The sequence below is a fragment of the Equus caballus genome, chromosome 23 (assembly GCF_041296265.1).
Source record: "Equus caballus isolate H_3958 breed thoroughbred chromosome 23, TB-T2T, whole genome shotgun sequence".
Taxonomy (NCBI): domain Eukaryota; kingdom Metazoa; phylum Chordata; class Mammalia; order Perissodactyla; family Equidae; genus Equus; species Equus caballus.
The window spans coordinates 33,932,420-33,957,762 of NC_091706.1; the positions used below are offsets into that span (position 1 = coordinate 33,932,420).

The 25,343-nt window shown below is 42.6% G+C and overlaps 1 protein-coding gene across 1 annotated transcript in view; it reads right to left on the reverse strand.

Annotated features, from left to right (window-relative positions):
* Positions 1 to 25,343, reverse strand: part of CFAP95 (cilia and flagella associated protein 95) — a 138,084-nt gene that overhangs the window by 1,647 nt on the left and 111,094 nt on the right. The window lies entirely within an intron of this gene.

Genomic DNA, 25,343 nt, shown 5'->3' on the forward strand with positions numbered 1-25,343 from the left:
TGAGGGCTTTGTTTCTCATTACAAAATCCATGAGCTACTTTCTAGGCAGCTTTATCTGAACATCTTCTATACTCTTAAGAACCATAAAACAAATAGAAACAGCCATCACTTGCATTTATGGAGTGTTTTTCTTCCTAAAAGTCCAAAGCTTCAGAATTTGAGAACAATGTTCTCTGGGAAAAGCACTTCCCTCAAGCTGAAGATTTTATTTTCTCAAATAAAAGGATTTATGGACCACAAACAAGGGGGACGGTAGCAAATGTAGGGGAAAGAGTCGAGCATCAACATGCCTTCAGGTGGAAATGTCAAAAACAACAAAAAGAGGCTTTTGGGGTTGGAAATGTGACAGCCCTTGAGGAGACGGGAATAAGGAGTCAGGGGTTTTTGCAATTTCTGTTACACTCTAACTTTTAGCACCTGGTTGTTTCATTGCATATATAATACACAATTTTTTAAATTGAGATCATAATAGATTATAAGATTGTGAAATTTTGGTTGTACATTGTTGTCACCAGATATATGTGCCCCTTTACCCCTCATGCCCACCCCCCCAACTCCCTTCCCCTTTGGTAACCACTAGTCTGATCTCTTTGTCCACGCATTTGTTTATCTTCCACATATGAGTGAAATCATACAGTGTTTGTCTCTGTCTCTGTCTGGTTTATCTCGCTTAACATCCTATCCTCAAGTTCCATCCATGTTGTTGCAAATGAGATGATTTTGTCTTTAGGGCTGAGTAGTATTCCATTGTATATATATACCACATCTTCTTCATCCATTCAGCAGTCGATGGGCACTTGGGTTGCTTCCACATCTTGGCTATTGTGAATAATGTGGCAATGAACATAGGGATGCATTAAGTCTCTTTGAATTGTTGATTTTAAGTTCTTTGGATAAATGTCCAGTAGTGGAACAGCTGGGTCATATGGTATTTCGATTTTTAATTTTTTGAGAAATCTCCATACTGTTTTCCATGGTGGCTGCACCAGTTTGCATTCCCACCGGCAGTGTAGGAGGGTTCCCTTTTCTCCATATCCTCTCCAACGTTTGTTATTTTTTGTCTTGGTGATTATAGCCATTTTAACGAGCGTAAGGTGATATCTCAATGTAGTTTAATGCACAACTTTTCTAACGTTATATATAAAGCACAAGTTTATTGCCCCCAAATTTGGAAAATACAAATAAAACTAAGAAAAGATCATTCCAGCCCTGAAATAGAAGCACAGTTAACACTTTTACATCTATCTTTCCAACTTTCTGTTGCTCTAGCTCTCTCACTTTCTCTTGATATAGAATTATACACACATGATCTCATTTCTGTAATATAAAATTTGAATGTTCACATATATGTTAAAAATAGAATCATACTGCACATACCATTTCAAAATCATTTTATTCTTAACAATCATGAACATCACCCCTCCTGGGATGTAAGATCAAGGAGGATAGAGACTTTGCATGTTCACTGCTGTTCCCTTAGCACAGTACCTTCTAGAACAGTACCTTCACATGGGCATCCAACAAACATCTATTGACCGAATGAATGAGTGACTATTGTTCCAGGTCAATCAAGTATGGATATTTATGCACGCAGCATATTAATATGTAATAGACATAATTAAACACACATATGCAATTAACATCCTGCATGCATCTGTATGCACTAATCCGATCCACCCACGTCAGATGCTACCTTCAACCAAATCTACCTCAGCACTGCTCCCACCCCCGACTCACTCCTCCCAGTGCTTTCTCCTCTGACTACCACGGAATGCTCTTTACCCCATTTTGGCACTTAACACTTTCCATCCTGTTTTATAGATATTTCAACATATTCTAGAAACACACATGATAGAAACGCCATAGTTCTCCATCTCAGCAGAGTGCATCTTCAATATGGCATCTCCATCTAGTTTATCCCTGTAATAACAAGAGCAAAAGTAATCCTATGCATGTACTAATCATTTCATGTGTGTCAGGGACCGTACTAAGTGTTATATTATATGTGCATCATGTGATTTAACATTCTTAGTACCTGCATAAAGTAGGTATATTCGTTTGCTAGGGCTGCTGGAACAAAATGCCACAGACTGGGAGGCTTAAACAAAAAAATAATTTTCTCGTAGCTTTGGAGGCTTGGAAGTCCAAGATCAAGGTGCTGGCGAGGTTGGTTTCCTCTGAGGCCTCTCTCCGTGGCTTGCAGATGGCTGCTCTCTTGCTGCTTCTTCACGTGGCCATTTCTCTGTGCATGTGCACCCCGGTGTCTCTTCCCTTTCTTATAAGGACACTAGTCATATGGGACTAGGGCCCCACCCCAGTGGTTTCATTTTAACTTAATTACCTCTTTAAAGATCTTATCCCCAAATATAAGGTACTGGGGGTTGGAACTTCAACATATGAATTTAGAGGGGGAGGGATATAATTCAGCTCCTAACAGTAGGTATTATGATTATTCTCACATCATAGATGAGTTACCTGAGCCTCAAAAAGGCAAAAGGATGGGGCTGGCCTTGTGGCCAAGTGGTTAAGTTAGTGTGCTCCACTTCGGTGGTTTGGATCCTGGGCATGGACCTACACACCACTCATCAAGCCATGCTGTGGTGGCATCCCACACAGAGGAGCTAGAGTGACTTACAACTAGGATATACAACTATGTACTGGGGCTTCGGGGAGAAAAAAAAAGGAGGAAGATTGGCAACAGATGTTAGCTCAGGGCCAATCTTCCTCACCAAAAAAAAAGCGGGGGGGGGGGGGAGAAACTGAAAAAAAAAAGAAAGGCAAATTGACTTGCTCAAGGCAGAAATGAGCCCTGGACTCAAGCCCATCTGCTTCCAGGATCTGTGCTCTGGAGCCACTGTTCCCTTTCACCTCCTACTGAGATCATTTGCAGCAGTACCTCGTGTACCTGGTAGATGCTCGATGAATTCTTGTTGAATGAATAAATGAAATACTTATAAAAATTAAGTGTGACTTTGTTAATGATGAAAAGATAAGTCCTGAGACTAGGATGTCCAAGGGGCTTTGTCTGGGGACTTAGAGGGCAGCGAAAGGGCAGATTTAGGGATAGTCCAAAACGGTCCTTCTAATCTCCTTCTATTCAATAGCCAGGAAACATGAGCAAAACAAGTCATTCTCCAGACACAATTAAAGGGGATAGAGTGGGGAAGATCTCCCAGATTATTTGTCCATGATCCTCTGCAGATGCTAGTGGTCCACAGAACACGCAGAGGGAAAAACTGCCTTCTCCAAAATAACCCATAAGAAGCCCTTCCACAGTCATGCTGTTCAGCCCCATCTCCTAGCACTCTTTTCTCTTATCTGCCCCCATCTGCTGCCCAGGCTTCAACACAAAAGTGCTTCTCAGAATTTCCCAAACACATCAGGCCCATTCATGCCTCTGGGCCTTTGTGCATGCTGCTGTGTGTCTGGAATGCCATCTCTCACTTTCCCACCTGGTGAATTCCTCTTGTTGATATTTCTAGACACACCCAGAGATTACTTCCTATGAACAAGCTTCTCCAGAAACCTATATCTTATTCATCTTCATGCTCCCAGCATTTCGCATGGGATCCAGAACCTACTTAGCAGGTACTTATATAAATAAATTCAAGGAACATAAGAATGAAGTGAGGTATAAGGAAATTAAATGATGGTGGACAAATCATACTTCTTTGAGTCCAAAGCCAGGAAGAGAATGTGAGCCTCCCACTCATAATCCAGGTTCATTCCACTATCTTTGTCCACATCCCAGAAATCAATGATATTATTCTGGGAATTTGATGATTCCTTTTTTTAAAATTGTGATAAAATACGCTAAGCATAAAATTTACCTTCTCAATTACTTTTAAGTATATAGTTGAGTAGTGTTAAATACATTCATGTTATCGGGCAACCAATCTCAAGAACGCTTTTCATCTTTCAAAACGGAAACTCTGTACTCATTAAACAGTAACGCCCCTTGCCCTCCTCCCCCAGCCTCTCGCAAACACCACTGTACTTTCTGTGTCTATAAATTTGACTGCTCTAGGTACCCTGTATAAGTGGAATCATATAGTATTTATCTTTTTGTGACTGTCTTATTTTGGTTAGCATAATGTCCTCGAGCTCATCCATGTTGTAGTATGTGACAGAATTTCTTTCCTATTTAATGCTGAATAATATTCCATTGTATGTATGTACCAGACTCTGTTTATCCATTGCTTGGTCAATGGACACTTGGGTTGCTTCCACCTTTTGGCTATTGTGAACATGCTGCCATGAACATGGATACACAATATCTCTTCAAGACCTTGCTTTCAATTCCTTTGAGTATATTTGATGATTCTATTTTGAGCATGCTGAAGTTTTAACGTTTTCCCTTGTGGTCGGAAAGGTACTGAATAATAACCTAATTTTTCTCTTGTTAGCTATCACCAGAAGCATAAAGCCAGCAATTTGGTGAAAAAAAACACATTGTGCCCACCAGGACTCTTTGATTACCTGTGACAGAAACCAACTTTCACCAGTCGAAGCCAATGAGATTTATAGGAAAGGTTTGAGGATATTTGTGGTTCCCAATGAAGAGCTGACCTCTCACAAAAGTAGGCACTACTTGTCTGTAGAAACCAGAGCTCCAAGTGGCCCTCAGGACCCTCCATCTCTATACCTCTGTTCTCTCCTTTCTGCACGCCTGCTCCATATTTTTTCTCACTGTGCCCTGGCTCTTCCTGGAAGGAAAATGCCGTCTAACTCCGCTCACTTTCACCTCTGTGGCTCCAGCCCCTGTAAAGAGACAGGCCGAACTCTCTCGCAGTCTCGTATCTGGAATCCCAGGGAAGAGGGTTTGTGTCAAGTTCCCATCCCACTGATGAAGTATGAAAGGAAAGCAAAGCCATAGTGTATGAAAATGCTGTTCCCAGTACAACAATGTGGATATACATGTTGGCAAAGAGCAGGCAGTTACCAAAACATCATAGGTCCAGAAGGACAGTCAGCCTGCTAACACCTAAGCAGATGGGCTGCAGAGTGAAAGGCAGTGGGATGAGAAAGTATTCAACCACCTCTATCCCCAGTGAACATTCTCATGGGGTTTAGGTGAAAGGGTCGTGTAGAGAGCAGTGAGCTCTGGAATGGAAAAATAATCAAAATGCTATCTCTCCAACCAGACAAATCCACAGATAACGAGGCAGGGAAGAGGCCTGCTGGCCCTGAGATCTCTTTAGACAAGTTTTTGTGTTATCGGGCAATTCTGGCAAGAAACTCATGAGATGAAAAAAAGAAAAAAAACAGGTTTCCTACAGTATCAAGTAAGTCCAGAGGCCAAGATTAAAAGGAAATAATAATAACACCCAGAGAGATCCTAGACTGTAACATTTCCAGGAGAGAATGCCCAAGTTCAGGTACCTCCAAGGCATCTTATTTGATAACTAGGTAGCGAAATGCAGTTGGCTACAGGAAGTGGAAAGAAGAATGTAAAACTATTGCTAAGGATCAAAGCTAACCCCCACTAAACATCACTTGTGGCCTGTCTCTGGTATGACGTTTCTCCTGTGTGTTCATTGATTCTGAATGTTAAGTCAGTCTCTCCAGCAGTGGTTCTGGGGTGCCAGAGCAATGAATCTCAGACAGCAAATGAAAAATGAAGGCTGTGAAGTTCAGGGAACAACAGAAAATTAAATCTTAACTGAGATGCTGTAAATATCACAGCCAGAAAGCAGAGTGCTCAGCAAACTGTGCTGGTAGTGAGGGCAATGAATTTCTCCTCTCTATACAAAAATTACCAGTGGTGCATAATAGGGTATTCTGAGGTTTGCGGGGGGTGATAAGGAGAGAGAACGCAAAATTAAATGTGTTTGTAAATTGAAATATCTCTTTAGTAAGGAGCAATGTTTTTGCAGCCAAAGCCATCAGATCAGCTCAAATGACCCTCTTATAGGAACTCACCTACTGCAAACTTCTACAGCCCATTAACTGTGGGTCTTTCATGACACCATTTTAGGGTATCTATAGTTATTTGTGGACATATCTTATCTCTACAATGAAATTATTAACCCCTGGAAGGCAAGAGGGAGGACTTGTTTCCCTTGTTCTCTTTGGATGTCCTTACAACATCCAGAAGAACTAATATTAATACGCTGTCTCCAACGTGCCATGCACTGTGTGAGACGTTAGAAAGTCACATCCCTATGCAGTCTTCCAAACACCCTGAGTAGGGCTGGCGCATATCACCGAAGAAGAGGCTGATGCTCAGAGCAGTAACCTGCCTAAATTCCCGCCACAGCAGAGCTGAGATTGGAACCCAAGTCTACCAAATTCCAAAGCTATGCTCTTTCCTTCTTGCTACACTGCCCACTTGGCAAACAGCAATCACATTTCCCAATAATCATGCTGATAACACGAACAATAGCTAATTTCGTCAAGGACTTTCTCTGAGCCAGGTCCTGAGGAGAGGCTTTGCATGTATTATTACAATTAATCCTGACTGCAGCCCAAGAGTTTGGTATTATTATTCCAGCTTAATAGATAAGAAAACTGAGGCACGGAGAGATTAATAAAATTATCTAAATCTTATACTTACAGTGTGTGCTCTCAATCATTATTCTATGTTGATTTCAAGATATAAAAATAAACACACACACACAAATGAACCAACATACTTTGAGCAACTACTCTGCACCAGGCTCTGTGAATTTTCTAACTTAATCTTCACCACAGCCCTCAGGGCAAAGTAGGTATCTGGTAAATTGTGGAATGAACAAACAATTAAAGGTGTAAATAGAGCCACAACTATGACTAATTGCTAAAGTAAGAAAAAGCCAGAAACTCCTCTCTGCTTGCATGGCAGCACCATGGGTTCCAAGCTTTGGAGGGCCAGCAAAAATGAAAGAGCATTGAAAACATAAGAGCAATTCAGACAGTAGGAAGAAGAGATTTTAGTTTGAAAAATGAGCGTTGCTCTCATTCTGACTTTCCCAGCTTTCTTAGTCACTGTGCTATCCATCAAATATTTCTCTGCCACCCTTGAGTTAGACCTGGCCATATGACTTGCTTTGGCCAATGACATATGACCAGCAGCAATGTGTCCCTTGCAGGCAGAAGCTTTAAAATCAGTGCCTAGTTTGCAATGTTGTCTCTTCTTCTTTCATGATGCCAGATGGTGTTCTAGAAAACATTTGTCTGTTACCCTGCACCCCTAAGTAAAAATGACATGGAGCAGAGCACCTAGCTAAACCACAGTGGAATCATAGCAAGAATGAAAAAGAAATATGTTGTTTTAAGCCACTGAAATTCTGTTTGTTACTACAGCCTAATTTAGCTCAACCTGATTGATATGCCAGCTAACGAGCTGTGAGACCCTGGGCCAGTCATTTTACCTGACTGGGTATCAGCTTCCTTATCTGTAAACCTAAGGGATTAGACTAGAATAGAGTGGGGTTTTTGTGTTGGGGTTTTGTTTTTTTTTTTTTTTTTTTTTGGTGAGGAAGATTGACCCTGAGCTAACATCAATTACCAATCTTCCTCTTTTTGCCTGAGGAAGATTGTCCCTGAGGTAACATCTATGCTAGGATTCCTCTACTTTGTATGTGGGACCCCGCCACAGCATGGCTTGAAGAGCAGTATATAGGTCTGTGCCTGGGATCTGAACCTGTGAACCCCAGGCTGCTGAAGCTGAGTGCACGAACTTAACCACTATGCCACCGGGCTGACCCCATAGGGTGGTTTAATCTGGGGGCCCATGAGTGGGCTTTGGGATTACATTGAACCACAAAAATCATATGTAATATTTTGTGTGTATGCATATGTATGTGTGTGTGTGTGTGTGTGTGTGTGTATGAGAGAGAGAAAGAATTTGTATTTTTCTTGGGAAAGGGTTCATAGCTTTTTCAAATTTTAAGAGGGCCTATGTTACTCAAAATGAGGTTAAGAACTTGGATAATCGCTAAGGCCATTTCCAGCTCAAATGTGCTGTGCAGCATCCAGAGTAGGAAAAAAAATAGCTAATTAGGTTTCTCTCTGATCTGGTATTTCAAGACTGGCCTTGAGTCAAATTTTATTAAGGTTGTTTTCAAATAATTAAGTTTAAGAGTTCTGCTTAACAGGATTGAAAATATCAAAATCTCAAGAGGCATTCCTGAGTGATAAAAGGGGATTCAGAGCAATTCTTTTTAAACTAAAGAAGGAAAGTTCTTCAAAAATTGAAAACCAGGACCCAGATCACATTTGGCCAGCAGGACAGAGTGGCATCCACTCCTAGTGGGAAGAAGGAAGGGTCGCTCTTCCAAAAATATGTCCCCACACAAGCGTTGATGCCTGAAAGGCCAGTGTAATACTTCAGCTGAAGGCAATGAGCTCTCTTAAATATGAAGACAGTTGCATAGACTAGGTTGGCAGAGAGAGTCTGAGTTTTGTGGATGGATAACCTGGGTTCAACATGCTGTTTGTTGGGCCACAGTTTACTCATCTGTAAATTAGGGACAGTAATACTCAGCTGTAACGGGGAGAGTCCCAGCAGCAAAGAGATAATGCACTCAAACAGGGTAATTGAGGAGGGTTTAATTAGGGGCTATTAACAAAGTTCAGGGTTCAGAGAAACCAACAAGGCGTGCCGAGCACTCTGGGAAGTGTTGAAACAGGGAGCCCTCTACCAGTCCCAGATCTGAGGGACAAGGAGAGAGCACAGTTACCATAAAAAGGAGAGAGCTATAGCTGTAGCCATAGGAAAGGGCTACACCGCAGGAGCTGCGGCCTTCCAAGGAAACACAGATACTGTAAATCCCTGGTCCAGCAGGGAGGGAGCTGGTGGAGGGGATACATTGATCTTCCTCTCTTCTCACCCTCCTCTATGCTGCTGTTGCCTCCCATTGGCCAAACCCAATGAGAAACCAATGGGCAAGGAAGACCACTGATACAGTCCATGGAAAGTCAGTCTCCTGGGGGCAGAAAGAAGGATAGAGAAAGGTAGCAAGGGGAGAAGGAGGGGAAAATGAGCATCCTAGCTCTTAGCGTCATTGCAAAGATTCAAAGAGATAACATTTAGATGTGTATGGCATGTTATGCAAATATTAGCTATTGTTTACTCTTTTTTTAATGAATGAGTACCTCACATCCTTTGCTAAAAACAGATTCTGTGCAAACTGTGCAGCTACTATGGAAAACAATATGGTAATTTTTCAAAAAACTAAAAATAGAAATATCATATGACCCAGCCATCCCACTACTAGGTATCTATCCAAAGAAATTGAAATCAAAAAGAAATTGAAATCCAAAGCAATTACAAAAGTTACATGCTCCCCTATGTTCATTGCAGCATTATTTATAACAGCCAAGACGTGGAGGCAACCTGAGTGCCCATCAACTGATGATTGGATAAAGAAGATATGGTATATATATACAATGGACTACTACTCAGCCATAAAAAAAGGATAAAATCGTCCCATTCACAACAACATGGATGGACCTTGAGGGAATTATGTTAAGTGAAATAAGCCAGATAGAGAAAGACAATCTCTGTATGATTCCACTCATATGTGGAAATTAAACATGTAGACAAAGAGAACAGATTAGTAGCTACCAGGGAATAGGGGAGTTTGGGAGGTGGGCACAAAGTGGTGCACCTACAACACGACTGACAAACAACAACGTACAACTGAAATTTCACAAGGGTGTAAACTATCATAATCTCAGTAAAAAGTTAAAAAAAAAAAACCAGATTCTGATAGGGTTGTGTGGCCCCTGAGAGAATAGGGAGAAGGCACATGGATAGAGATCCCAGCCTCAGAAAGAAGCCACTTTGCTTAGGGAGGTGGGTTGGGGGTCAGAGAGTTGTTTCTGAAAGCTTTGACCCAAGATGAACCAGAATATTATGCTACAGAGACAGAGCATCTGAGACTCATCCGCTATTCCCCAGAAAGCTATTTAAGGAAGCTATGCTTAGCTCTAGAGTGCCAAGACTCCGGTCCCTCTCTCACTCTTTCTGCTACAATCCCAAGCAGCTCCCATCTTCCGGCTGCTCAGGAGAGATACCTTTCTAAGCAACAAGACCTAGAATTGAATAAGCTTCTTATGCACATATCAGGAGGTGTATTTCCTGATAAGTGCGTAGATGCCAAAATAGAGACGTCCTGTTCCAAATGCAGCCCTGCAATGTTTGGACCATGTGGTGCTCAGTAGCAATTTTCATATTAAATTATAATGAATCTTGATAACTCACTAACAACATAGACGTACTTAGCTCAGGAGTGATATGCAAAACGTGCACAGGCTTTGGTTAATCATTTCTCACCGTACTCTGCAAAGGTCGCTTCCCCCAGAGAGATGGTGGGACTACAATATGAGGAGGTTGTAACTTTTCCACTGGGCGTCCTCACAGGAGAAGAGACAGCCAACGTTTTGACCTACTCAGCTTCCCTTCTTCCTTCTCCTTGAAGAAAATGCCCCTCCTTCATTAGATAGGATCTGGGTGGGACTGTGAACACGTGACTTGAGCTGGACCAGTCAGATTCTTCCTCTAGAAATTGAATCTTCAGGGGAGTGAAAAATCATTGAAACTAATCAGTCCCTTTGGTGGCACCCCTAAAAGGCTGCTCATTTGTTCCTGCCTCCTACAGATCCCCAGATAAACCCAGACCCCTGTCTGTTGAAGTCTGGTTGCTCAGCATTTCCTTTCATTCCCTGAGCTATCTTGTATCTTTTTAATTCAGTGTTCCTTGACTTAAGTTAGTTAGCTAAGCCAGACCACACAGGGATGTCCAAGTTTGAGGACTGACAAGAATGATAACTTGGACGAGCATACTTTCACTTTGGTTTACCTCCAAACCAGCCAATAAGCAGTGCAAATGATATACACCAGGAAAGGATACATGTGAGTGAGTGGATCCTAGTTCTTCATAGAGGCATGGCTGAGCTTGAGAGGACAGAGCATCCTATGCAAAGTGAGAATCCCACCTTTTATACTCTGAGGCTGGAGTAAGGACCCAGTCAGCATTCAAGAGTTTAACTATGGCCGTATAGGAAAAGCTTTGCTACTTCACAGTGCTAGATTTCCTAGAGGCTTCCACTGAGCCTATAATAGGCTTGGCCATGCCATATCACTGTTGTCAAAGCCTATCTTGGCAGGCACAGCTAATGAATTCTAGTTCCTCCATAATCTGGGTTTGACTTCCTTTCTGTCTTATTACCCGCTGTTCCTTTTCACCTACTCTACAGGATTATTATGGGAAAAATACATTTATGTACATTATCACTAATCCTCTTAACATATCACCAAAGTAAGTATTATTCCCCCATTTTATAGATGAAGGAATGAATGGACAGATAAGCACTCTTACGCTGCAGAACAAAAATTCAAACTCAGATCTCTTTGACTTCAAGGTCCACACTCCCACCCTATCCCATCCTGCCCAGTTTCTGATTCCAGTTCTGATTCTAATCATTTTGTGTCCTTGGATAAGTCACTCAGTTTTCTGGGTTTTTTTTTTTTGCGAATAAGCACATAATCATCCCTTTCTAGAAGATTGTTGGGACAAGATAGATACGGAATAGATGAGAGTATCAGATTAGAAGACAGTGGTTTCTGATAACTGTGAAACTGTTTCTATTCTTTTTGCATTTTGCAATGGCTACTTTTTTTTTTTAATGAGACACATTCTATCCTTGGTTTGGAATTGGAAATTCTCCTACCCATCTAAGCCAATGAAAAACTCCAGAACGAAGGATTTCTAGCTATCTATCTTATCTCTCTGTGCATTTATGTATTTCTTTCTGGGTTTTCTCTCCAAGGCTTAGTTAAAAGGGCTCAGTGGCCACTTTTCTTTTCAAATTACTCCACCAATACTCCTGCATTGATAGCAAGAAGCTGGAATCACCATCATCATGCGCCTAGGATATTTAACGCTAGTTTAACTACTCATCCTAAGCCCTAAAGTAGCCAGAAACATAGACTAAGGGGTTCTTTTGTCCTGTTTCCTGGATCCCAAGTGTGTTCAGGTGGCCAGCATCAAGGAGGAGAGAAAGGCAAGCTTCTGTGACCCAGGAGCCAAGCTGCCTCGGAAAACCTGTCCTTTCTAGAACAAAATCTTAAATCAAGCAACTCTACAGCAGAGGCCCTTCCCCCACCCCCAAAGTATTGGTTTTCATCTCAGACAAAGGAAATAATTGGATTTCTGCACTGAGCTCTATGATCTACTGCTGCCAGCTGCATGGCTGTAAAACCATTAACTCCTTGCAGAGCATTTTATCTCTGCAAGAGGAAGAAGTAAAGAGGAGAAACACATCACTCAGGGCCAAGTGAAAGGGAAACAGTTTTTAAGTGGTGCAATGTAAATTCCACTAAGACGGTATCCATCTCAACAGCCTTGAAATTATGGCCAACATTTGAGGATAAAAGCCGGAGAACTTGGAACAGAATAGAGCAGCCTCGTCTATCACCCAGCAGTTGCAGGGGAAAGTCTGGAATTCCAGCTCAAGCTGCTCCTTTCCCTCCTGACTCTTGGCTTTCACATCCATCTCCAAGAGGTCATCACCTACCAAGTGAGAGACGAAGTCAGTCTCTCCACTTCCTCTGCCTACATATCCTCTCTACTCAGTGGGGCTTTACATGTTCATGAGTCAACGTGAATCGAACACCTACTGTGGAAAAGATAGGGGCTGGAAAAACACAAAGGCAGAGGCAACGCAGCCTCTGCCCCAGACACCTCCAATAGAGGACTTTAAATTAATTAATAAAAAGGGTGATAGGCAAGTGGAAAATACAGATTGATAAATATGGGTAATCTGAATGTACCCCTGTTCAGGGAACCGCAAAACAAGGACCCTCATAAGGCATCTCATTGCAGGTGCTGGTAATTGTCTTACATATGGAAGCAAGACTCAACAAAAATTAACTCTTCCCTTCTGTTTAATGATTTCAGGCTTCGTCGAATTTCAGGCTCATGAGAAAACTTCTGAGGGTGTGACTAGTTATGCGTATCACTCCAAATTTTTTTGGAGTCTCCCTCAGCATTACTTATGCAATACAGACTTGAGCTCATGGAAGCTGAGACTTCTCTCTCAAGAGATTAACCCCATACAGGCAAGAGCCCAAACAAAAGTAAAAGTTCGAGCAAAATAGCTAAGGAGTATCTTTGACAGTCTCCCATTCTTCTAATCCAACTTTGCTACATGCTCCTTCAAACTTAGAGATGGCAACGTGTCACTTGTTTTATACATTATTTTTCAACCATTTTTGGTTAAGACATTGAGGTTAGCACCTCTGTTTGAACAGCTGCTCACCATTAGCAGAGGCACTAGTCCTCCCTGCACCTGAGGGGATCCTGAAACACAGGCTTACATCCCTCTTTCCCTTCCCTCAGAGCCAGTTGACCTTGGCCTTGCATCCTTCTGCTCAACTCTTCCTTCTTACCCTCTAAAAGAACTTTCAAAATAAATTTCCTTTGGGAGGTTTTCACAAGGAACATGGGTTTGCCTTGCCACCCTCTTAGAGTTTCAATATTTGAATTTAAGGAATTTTGAAGGAAAGGGCTTGTAGTTGAAGAAGAACTTGGAAGCCAGCCTCCAAATGACTGTTCCATATGATGTTAGTGAGCACCAGTCACCATTAGGGGTTTTTCATAATCACTATGAAAAAAAAAGAACCACAAAAGTCGAATGTCAGCCAGGAAATAAGTAGGTTACATTTGGGCAGATGGTTAATGTTAGGGGGAAGGATATCCAGATTCATGACTTTCTTTTTCCTTAACAGCAATATCAACAAAACAAGGCAACCCTTCTGGAACGTTTGAGGTGAAGGACTCATGGTGTTCATGTTTAGGCTTAGCTCATGGCTAATTTCTATCAGTCAACTACTGACTGTTGACCACTGCTGATGGCAAGATTGTTCCTATGATGAGGCTTATATTTTCTGCCTAATGGGTTGTTTTGTTGAATTGCTAGGTTCCACATTCATCAGGGTCATTAAAATTGTTTCTTGATTCTAGCAAAGTGAAACATTGCACTTGGATTTGCACTTTTCCCTCCAAAGCTAATTAATGTTTTAAAATGTCCCCTCTGAATTATAACCATGAATAGTTACGCACAGGGTTAGGCTGATAGTAGTCTTTTTATTCCAGTCTACTAACCTGCTGGTTGATACAATAGTCCACATTGGCTGAAGGAATGAAGTGCATTTCTAGTATATTCTTTGCTTTCTCCCCTTGTGTGGAGAAGAGGGGGAAAATCAAAAAGAGTAGAGGGAGGGGCTGGCCCAGTAGAGCAGTGGTTAAGTTCACACATTCCACCTCCGCAGCCCAGGGTTCACTGGTTCAGATCCCGGGTGTGGACCTACACACTGCTTGTCAAGCCATGCTATGGCAGGCGTCCCACATACAAAGTAGAAGAAGATGGGCACAGATATTAGCTCAGGGCCAGGCTTCCTCAGCAAAAAGAGGAGGATTGGTGGCAGATGTTAGCTAAGGGCTAATTTTTCTAAAAAAAAAAAAAGAGTGGAGAAAACTCATTTTCCCCTCCAACTCTGCACCAACTTCCAAGCCTCTTAGTGAAAGTCCATTTGTTTATTTAGCTTTGCCAAATGATAGGCAATTTCCCCTAAAGGTTGCATTAAAAAGTTATCAGCCAGGGAGTCATGAAGCATTAAACCACTCACGTAAATTCATTAGGCATCTCTACCTTGATGTCACATAATTACAACAGAGTCCAGTGTCGTATGCACTGTGAATATGCATAGTTCCCGATACCCTCTTTGGAAAGATACAGACAGCACCCTCACCACCTCCTCACATGCCCAGAAAAGCATAATTTTTGGTGCAGCATGTCCTCCAAACATAAGCTAATAACTTCATGTGTTCAACGTGAGAGAGAATGACCAGTTCTAATGCAACTGAAATCACTTAGAGAGAGACATTGAGATTTAAAGGATTTAAATGGTAATTTTACCTGCATTAGATTCCTACCTTGGTATCTTTGGAAACTAACTCCAAGTAATTTGTGACCTCACTATACCCCAAAACTGAATGCATTGACTTCTGAAGCTAATTGACTTTCCCATTGTGCTTCACTCTTTCATCCCAGGCACTGCCAGTTTCCCTGTAATCAGTGCTTGGAAACTTGGAGTCATCATTAACTTCACCTACTCCTTTGTCAATGATATTCAGTTTTGGAGCATGTAGTACATGTGAGAGACTGTGCTGAAGAGAGGCTGAAATTGAGAAGAGTAAGACATGTGTACACATGAAAAGGTGACAGCGTAAGAGCAAAATGGCTGTGGAACTCACTCGGGGTGTGGGCGAAGGGGAGGGCCTCAGGAAGCAAGGCAAGTACGTGGAGTGCCATGCAGACAATGCCCTGCAAGCAGGGGCTTTTAACATTTTCTCGAGTGTCAACTTATTCACAGTTAGTCCCCAGGACGTTTCATTTGTGCAGTTTGTGCCACGTCCATGGTCTTATACTCATCCTTGACTATGTGCCCTGCCTCTGAGGTTCTGTTTTTGTTACTTCTAAATCTAGGCTTGGATCATTCCTTGAGCGTGCTCTGTTTCTTTAATGTCTCCTCAGTGTCCTTCTCATTAGGATAACCCAAGATTACAGAGTAGTCATTCCTTTTTTTAAAGCTACTATTCTTCTTAAGTGATAGCCCCTTTGAGAAACTGACTATGGACTCATTTTACCTTCCTCTGATTAAAAGAAAAAAAATCCAATGGATATGCCTGAACATGCCCATTTGTTCCTTTCTCTGCCATTAAGAATTCCAAGGTGACTCAGTCACTTCCTCTCATGTTTCCCGTACCTTCTGTTTCACCAACTGGCTTTAACTTTATGGTCAGAATTCAGTAGAGCGCTATTCATTTTGTCCCCTAATCAGCTGTTCCACTTTTAGCAATAGGAGCCTCCCAGCAGATGTTAAAGCCATGACATCACCACATGACTATTACAGGGCCGACCGGTCCTTACCCCTCACCACTTCTCTGCATCCTTTCATCTCTGCCCACAGGCTTCCACACATGGTTCTGGAGTTTTCCACATGGTTCTTTGTTAACATCCAGCACTCTGGCTTGAGTGAGAGGACTAGGGCTGAGAAAGGTTACAGCACCAACCACACATAAGTGTAGGGATGGGTCAGTAAGTAGGGTCCAATCTAATCTGCAAGTCCTGCAAGTAAATGAGCAAGGGGCAAACGCTCTTATTTCATTTAAGGGAGTCATGCGGTTTCAGGAAAGAAAACTCTACTCCAGCTATAGGAGTAAAGCATGTGACTAAGGCTATGACAATCATGACATTACACTCCATAAGCACAGTGATAAGAGGTGAGCACACGACCTAAGCCAGACCAATCAGAGTAAATGTCAGGACTTTGGCTGGGGATGCTGGGATGAAGTTTCTCCTCCCTCATAGGTCAAGAGCTGCTTGAAGTTCTGGTCCACCAAGTTTCAACAATAACCAGGAGACTGGGTTAAAATATTAACTTTACTTTGTTTATTTTTGTTAATTACCATTTCTGCGCATTAAACCTGGACCAAAAAAAAGTGGTTTGTTTGTTGTAAATTAGGAAATGCCAGTGGAAAGGGACAAAATATACAGATACACAGGATTATTAAAGGGACGGCTGTCAGGAACCAGTCTTGCTAGGGAACACGGTAGAATTTTGGCTGAGATGAAAAGGAGGTTTGAGACGATATAGAGAAATTCCCAAGCAGCAAGTCCCAAAAGGAAGGGTGGGTGACCTGTGTCACGGTGAGGGGGATTGAGGGAGCACTCACCAGTGTGGAAAACAGGGTGGGAGGTCTGAGGGGCAAATAATTTGAGGATTATTGGGGAAGGGACAAAAACTGACTTGAAGTTTAGAGTTTGTAGGGAGTCAAGAGGATCCAAGAGAACACTGAACGACTGAAAGAATAAAGAATGGCTGAGGGCTGAGAGGTGACGTAGAGAGAGAAGGTGAGCCCGGCAGGAACGACGGAGCGGAGAGCTGGAGGCCACGGTGTGCGGTCAGCAAGTCAGCTCTGAGTTCTAGCCACATCAGGGCATCCTCATCTTCTACTCTCTGCCTTGCCTCTATGTGTACTACAGGAAGTTTAAGGAATTATTCTTCCAAAATGCTGTATTTCCCCCAATACACTCCTCCTCCCCCCGTTTGTTTCCACGGTCTCAGTTTCAGTTTTAGGAACAAACTAGTCATATCTGGGCACCTGGTAGCAGCAACTGGATCACTTAGTCAAATGGCAATGATGTATGTGGAATTCCATTCCTCCCCCCAGCCATGCACGCAAACATCCCTCACTCCTATAAACATCCATGAGAATAAACCTGTAATACACTCCTTTCAGATGCCAAGAGTGGGCCCTAATCAGAAGGATTAGGTTTTGCTAATAAGTTTTATAGTTCTCTTCCCAAGACTTTCCTCTCTTATTAAACCAACTCCATTTTCTACTACAACAGGAAAACCAACTTGTAAAATCCCTAAACGCCATAGATATCATCTAATCCACCTCTCTCCCTTTTGCAATCTGGGAAATTGAGGCCCAGAGAAATGTAGCTACTCATCCAGTCAGCTGGTGGCCGAGCTGGCTTGAGCCATGGTGCCCTGAGCCCTGGGCCCAGGTTTGTTCCTCTTCATCGGGAGGGCCTCTTCTCTCAGCCCACTTTTCCACCAAACTAAACTTTGCTTAGGATCCATCTTTTATACCAAAATCCATCCTTGTTTCAACCCAGTTCCTGATTTTGTATAGGATTGTGTGTGTGTGTGTGTGTGTGCGTGTTTCATCATTTCTATTTATTTTAGCCTCTTTCCCGCATTAGACGGTAAGCCCCCCAGCATGGACCACCTCCTGCCTCTCACGTTTTTCTCTGCCCATGTAACCCAGTCTAGTACCTGGCACACAGTGAGCCCTCAGTAAAAGTTTCTTTGGTAAAAATGATTCTGTGAACCTGTATAGTGCATGGCAATAAATATTATTTACTGCTGATTTTGTATTCCTTATCATCAGGTACCTCAAATAATGGAAGAAGCAGGCAAAAATTAATTCCCAGAAACAGGGTGGCAATTCCTCAAAAAGTTAAACACAGAATACCATATGACGCAGTAATTCCTCTCCTGGGTATATCTCCAAAGGAGTTGTATGGACACACAACACCTTGTTTATCCATTCATCAGTTGGTGCACATTTTGGGTTATTCCCCCTTTTTTGGTTATTATTAACATTGCTGGTATGAACATTTTTTGGTGAACATATGTTTTTGTGTGAACATATGTTTTCATGTCTCTTGGGATGGAATTGTTGGGTTAAATATGGTGAGTCTATGTTAAATTTTTGAGGAACTGCCAAACTGTTTTCCACAGTGGATATACCGTCTCACATTCCCACCATCAGTGCATGAGGGTTCCATTTCTCCATATCCTCATCAACACTTGTTATTTTCCATTTTTTTGTTATAGCCATCCTAGTGGGTACAAAGTGGTATCTCATTATAGTTTTGATTTGCATTTCTCTAATAGCTAATGATGTTGAGCATCTTTTCGTATACTCATTGGCCATTTGTATATCTTTTCTGGAGAAATGTCTGTTCAGATCTTTGCCCACTTTTAAAATTGAGTTATTTATCTTTTTGTTCTTGGGTTGTAAGAGTTCTTTATATATTCTGGATATTAGACTCTGTCAGATATATGATTTGCAAACATTTTCTCCTGTTCTGCAAGTTGTCTTTTCACTTTCTTGATAATGTCCTTTGACACACAAAAGTTTTTTATTTTGATGAAGTCCAACTTATCTATCTTTTTTTCTTTAATTGGTTGTGCTTTTAGTCCATGGGATCCTTGAACTTAAACCCCCACTACCAACTAGGTAGTCTCTTCCTCCCTTTACTTTCTGGAGAAAAAATCTGGTGGGTCACCAGCCAGTCAATGGCTGGCTCAGGAATTTGGGGAGCAGGAGCGATGGAGGGAGGAGGAATCACATGGAGAAACATGGCTACCAGGTGTATGCTTTCAGCAAAGGGTAGGGGGGTGGGATCATTCCAAACAACGGAAGGACACACAGGATGGCCACACTCCCACAAGACAATTGTCTAGTATAGCTGACCTGACACCTGGCAGCTGGCTGCCACCCAGTGGTAGAAACAGGCAGGGCTTAGGGGGTATGACTTTACAGTTACTAGTTCAGTTTTGCTTGAAATTTCAGATAGGCCACTCTTTGGGATAGGAGGTATTTGGCTTTGGGGTTGTTTATGGCTCAACTGGCTTGTCTTCATAAGCTTGAAATGCCGACACTGGTGTGCTCCTTCCACAAGGCAGATCGCTACATTCCAGCAGGAAGGCATCACTGTTCTAGGTGGAGCTGTTTGCGTGGTGACCCATTTGTGCTCCAGTTATATGCTACTTCTGCTTTTTATTGGTTTCTAACCTGCCAACAGTAGGCCCCTTAATTTGAGGTGATTTTCCGGCAGTGAGAGACCCGTTAGGGTGACAGCTGTGGCTGTGAATCAGAGCAGACGCAGCCCCTTCGGCTTAGGTTTGACCTCCTTCCTCCAAACTCTAAACGATCAAAATAACTAGCCGTAAATTAGAGAGAGAAGAGAGGGGACACGTTTAGCGGACTAATTATGTAAAAGTTATAACCCAGTAATAACATCTTCAAAGTATTCTACACCCCAATTCAATTCAACTCTTGATTTGCCAGTGACAGAAATTCATCTTAAGTGACAGAAATCCATCTTAAAGAGGCTTAAGCAACAGGGGAATTCAGAGTAAATATTTTGGGATATCTCAAGTAATCAAAGGCAGGTTGGATAACCAAATTATGAATTTGGAATGTGTGTTGCATGGCCTCACGGATAGTGGGAACCTATATTCAGTCTTACTTAAACTCTCTCTCAGTCTACGCTTCGGTCTGAGTTGACTTCATTCTCTTTCATGGCAAATGAGCATTCCCCCAGAGCAGGGAACCAACCATGGAAAAGCTCAACTACACTTCACCCTGCAGCTGCTACCAAGAAGGGTCTATATTAGTCAGAGTTCAGTTGCAGATGACAGAAACCCATCCTGCAAATTTAAGCAAAAAGCAGACACCTGGTGGTCGTGTTTTACCACGTGATCCCCACTCCCTCCATCGCCCCCAGAAGTAGGTGCTTACAGAGTCACTGGAAGAGCCGGGAGAAACTGCAGGCACCAGGCTGAGGCTCCAGGAACAGCTGCAGAGTTTCCTGCCACAGTCAGGCCACCCCCTGTCCCTGCTGCTCTCTGTGCAAGTGAAATTGATGTCCTGTGTTCTGCTTCTTGACACCCACAAAGCTAAGAACCAGCCACTTGGATCTCAGCTACAACTGTCACAGAAAACCGAACATCTGCAAACCGCGCTTGCCCAGAAACGGCTTCACAATGTGAACTGCCTTCCACATTTCTCAGGGGCATCTGCTTGGTGTCAGTTAAGTCACATGAAAAACCCAGCTATAAAAGAGTCTGGGTAAGGGCATGGAGAAATTGGAACCCTTCTGCACTGTTGGTGGGAATGTAAAATGGTGTAGTCATTATGGAAAAGAGTATGGAAGTTTCTGAAAAAATTAAAAATAAAACTACCATAGGACCCAGTAATCCCACTTCTTGGTTTACATTCAAAAGAACGGAAAACAGGATCTCAAGGAGATATTTGCACACCCATGTACATTGCAGCATTATTCCCAATAGCCAAAAGGTGGAAACAACTCAAGTGTCCATCCAACGAATGAGTGGATAAAGCAAATGTGGTATATACATACAATGGAATATTAGTTAGCCCTAAAAATGAAGTAAATCCTGTTACATGTTACAACATGGATAAACCTTGAGGACATTATGCTGAGTGAAATAAGCCAGTCACAAAAAGACAAATACTGCATGATTCCACTTATACGAGGTACTTAGAATACCCAAAATCAGAGAGACAGAAAGAAGAATGGTGTTAGTCAGGGGAGGGGGGGGGGGGGAAATGGGGAGTTGTATTTTAATGAGTATAGAGTTTTAGCCTTGCTAGTTGGAAAAGTTCCAGACATCTGTTGCACAGCAATGTGTATGTAGTTAATATTAATGAACATATACTTAAAAATGGTTAAGAAGGTAAATTTTATGTTATGTTTTCTACCACAATAAAAAAAGTCTTGGTGATATGTTCTTTAGCTTTCCTTCCTCCAACATGCAGTCATGCTACAAGGAGATGGGAACAGAGTTGAGAAAGTGCATCTGCAATATCTGGAATAGATCTTGATGTTTGCCCCGTTTCAAGTTTAAAATTCTGTGGGAGGACTCCACATGGGCTGGATTTGGTCCTGAACCACCCCTGTCCTAACGAATGTGGCTATCAGGGAGCCACGTGATTGGATAGGAGTGAGGAAGCACCCCTGTCAAGCTGGGAGACTCCTCTGAAACCACTGATTGGACAGGAGTGAGTGAAAGTCCCTCTGATGGCCTGCAAAGCCCTAGGTGCTCTGGTCCCTATTCACTCATTGGCCTCATCTCCTACTGCTCTCCACTGGCTCACCCTGCTCTGCCTTAAATACGTCAAGCCCACTCTCATTCCAGCCTTTGCACAAGCTATTCTCTGCCTGGAACATCCTCCCCTGAGATAGCCACAGGATGCACCTCCTTACATCACTCAAGTCTTGGCTCACACACCCCTTTCTCAGCAAGGCGTGCCCTGACCATCCTGTTCAAAATCACAGACTACTTCCCTCCCCTGACACTCACAACCCTCTTCATCCTGCTTTATAGTTTTCTCTTTTCAATGTTCATACTACCTTCTAACATATAATTTACTTACTTATGCTTTTGACTTTCTCCCCTCTCCATGAGGGCAGGGAGTTTTTGCACGTTTTGTTCTTTGATGGATTCCAGGCACCTAGAGCTGTGCTGGGCTCTAGGTACCCAATAAATTAGATGGATGGATGGACAGACGCATGGATAGATGAACAGATGGACACAGGGGTGAGTGAATGGATGGATAGATGGATGGACTAATTACCAAATGAAAGGGAAAGTGCTATTATTAGCCAAAGCGAATGGTTCTGGGCAGAAAACAATAAGAGTTGTCTACTACATTCAGCATCTATCGAGTCCTTACCACATACCAGGCACTGTGAAAACTTAGATGCGTAAGAAATGGCTCAGGAACTCAGAGACCTCTCGAACGTGTCTCGCAGAAAGAAAGAAAGGCAGAAACTATGGTAATATTTAGTGACTAAATGAGAAGTGGTATTTTTAAGAGAACTATGGTTCAGAGAAGGGAGTGTTTCATTTGTTCTTGGATAATCAGAGAAGGCTGTTTGGGGAGGAGACCGGGCCTGAGTTGGGCCTTGAAAAGACAATGAACTCAGGAAAGAAGATATTCCAGGCAAGGACAGCTCCAGGAATAAAGAAGAGACCACAGGAACAAGCAGAGAAAATATTCCCCACTTTATAAAACAAAAAAGTGAGCCACAAAGAAGGAGCTTGTATGCTGAGGTCTCCCCCATGCCCGCACCCACAATTCTATAGGTGCTTGTGTTTGATAGCTTACCATACAAAAGTGTGCAAGGCCACGTGGATGGGGGATATCCCCCTGGGGCAGGGAGTAAGGAGGAATCCCTATAAACTAGTGCAAAGGAAGTTCTCCATGCCCTTCTTGACAGAGATTCCATGTGTATAACCCAAAGTGAGAAGGTCAAAAGCAATGTTTCTGGGGCTGGCCCATTGGCTTAGTAGTTAGATTCTTGTGCTCCACTTTGGTGGCCTGGGGGCAGGTTTGGATTCCGGGTGCAGACCCAGCACTGCTCATCAAGCCATGCTGTGGCGGCATCCCACACAAGGTAGAGTAAGATTGGCACAGATGTTAGCTCAGCGACAATCCTCCTCAGGCAAAAAGAAGACTGGCAACAGACGTTAGCTCAGGGCCAACCTTCCTCACAAAGAAAAAAAAAGAAAAGAAAAGCAACATTCCTATAAAAAAACTCACACACAAAAAGGAGGAAATTGTGGGATTCCAGTCACATTGGAGAGTCTAAATTAGAGGTTCATTAAACTGGGTGTGTAAATGGGTTGCACGTGTCTGTGACAAATATTGAGTATATGTGCAGTTCCCCAAGTCCTTGTTACTTTTTTATTTGGAGAATTTTCTTCTTCTTCTGAGCTTTTCCCATCCTATTGAAGCTGAGGAAGGCCTTGCCTTTCACAGCCACAAAGGCCTGTGAAGACCATCATAGTGTTTTCCTAATAAATGGAAAAAAATTTGTTTAATCTATGGTGGAGAAGAATTGTATCACCTCCCTGGAAAGCAGAAGCCATTTCAGTCATTTTATGCTTATGATAGAATTTTTTTCTTCTAGTTAAAAGTGGTTTGCATGACCACGACCATCGCTGCAATGATGCCTCTATTCCAATTCCCAGAACCTGGGAATATGTGGCAAAGGGCATTTTGCAGATGGGATTAAGGTGAGGACCTTGAGATCAGGCCTCCATCCCGCAACATCCAGGTGAGCTCAATCACGTGGGTTCTGAAAATCTGAGCACCTGTCCCAGCTCTGGTCAGAGGGAGACGTGACCACAGCGGGGTCAGAGAGCTGTAACCTTGCCAGCTTTGAAGGTGGAAGAAAGGGGTGACAAGCCAAGGGATGAGAGTGGTTTCTGGAAGCTAGAAAAGGTAAAAAACATCTTCTCCCCTGGGGCCTCCAGGAAGGAACACAGCCCGTCAACACCTTGATTTTAGCCCGATGAGTCCTGTGTTGGACTGCTGACCTCCAGACCCGGCAGATCATAAATTTGTGCTCTTTTAAGCCACTAAGTTTGTGGCAATTTGTTATAGCAGCAATAGAAAACAAACACAATGACAAAAGTGAACTTTGCAGAGAAGATTTTTAAAAAATACACGACGACAGAAGGCACATGGGTGAGGCAGGGATTCTCTCCCTGCCATTCTCTGGGGACGTTTTCTCCCCCACTGCCTAGTAACACTCATGTGTGGAGGGGACTCGCAGCACTTTCTCATATGCTCATCACATTCTGCAGTACTGTGAAGAGCAAGGACGAAAATACAAAATAGAAATGAATGGAAAGCACACTCTTCCAAATGTTCATAAAGAGCAACTATATTTTGTAAGCTTATCTCATTTCTCTTGGCATTTAGGAAAGTCTTATTTGAATGTGCCAACCTTGTCACCACTGAGTTTTGGGGTGTCAGGGCAGTCATGTGTTCATCCTTGAGAAGCAATGTTAAAAATCAGGCAGTTTACCCACACCCCAAACAGGATGATAGTTAACATTAGAAAATGACAGGAGATTCTTAAGGGGAAGATGATAAAGGAGAATAGAGTCAAGACCATGAGGTCCAGCCCCGTCGTCTTTGGAGGAGAATCATTGTCCTCCAAGGTTGGCCATAGAGGACACAGATTTTATTCATTTTCACCTTAATATTGGAGGAATATTTGAAGCTTAACATTAGAGATTTTCAGGCTTTGAATTAAATGGGGAAATCACATACCCTTTTCCCAGAATTGTTTTTCTTTCTTGAGATCACCATTGCAAGCTATTAGTGCTTCATTTTGCCTCCTTAAAGCTACAGTGAATAAATTTCTCATGAGATGACATGGAACTATTATTAAAGTTATAGGAAACAAACAGAATACTCATAGGAAATGTGACCCCAGTTATGAAGGTCAGCCTGTCTGCTTCCATAGTTCCTGGAAAATCTCAAGGTGTTATTTGTAGTTGAATATACCTTCCCAAACCAACACATGTAGAGTGGACATCCCTCATCTGCATGGTCACAGCCATGGAGCTCTATGAAGCCTCGCTGTGCAATAGGAACTTCCCAATATCATGGCCACAGTTGATTGGTCTGGGAGTGAGCAACTGACCCAGATTGGTAGATCAATCTCTTCTCTAAGAATTTAGAATTGGAGAAAGAGACAGGGAGAGAGAAATGGGGAGACAGGGAGACAGAAAGAGGCAGAGAGAGACAGAGAGAGAAGTATTTCTGGAGAGTCTCTACTGTAATATTTAAACTCAAAATCTGTTGGAAGAGGAGGTTTTTTCTATCAGGTGAATGAGAAAAGCAGTGGAAGCCAGCCTGTCTTTCTGAAAGACAGAGAAGAATGAAGTGGACACAGAGATTCCCTCTTGACTCTGTCTCAGGCTCTGGTTCCCATCTGCTCCTGTCTAAGCTTTGTTCGTACCCTGGAGTGTTCTAAACACCTCCTTGCCTGTTTTCTAAAGTCTCCTTTTGCTTAAGCTGGTTTGAGTGGTTTTCGTTCACATGCACCCAATGAGTCCTGGTTGAACAAGACCCAGTGCTGAGGAGCGAGTGTGATATGCGATGACACGGTTTTTGGAGGGAACACAGCCTTGGCAGCCCACTGTATCACCCACCACCACCGAC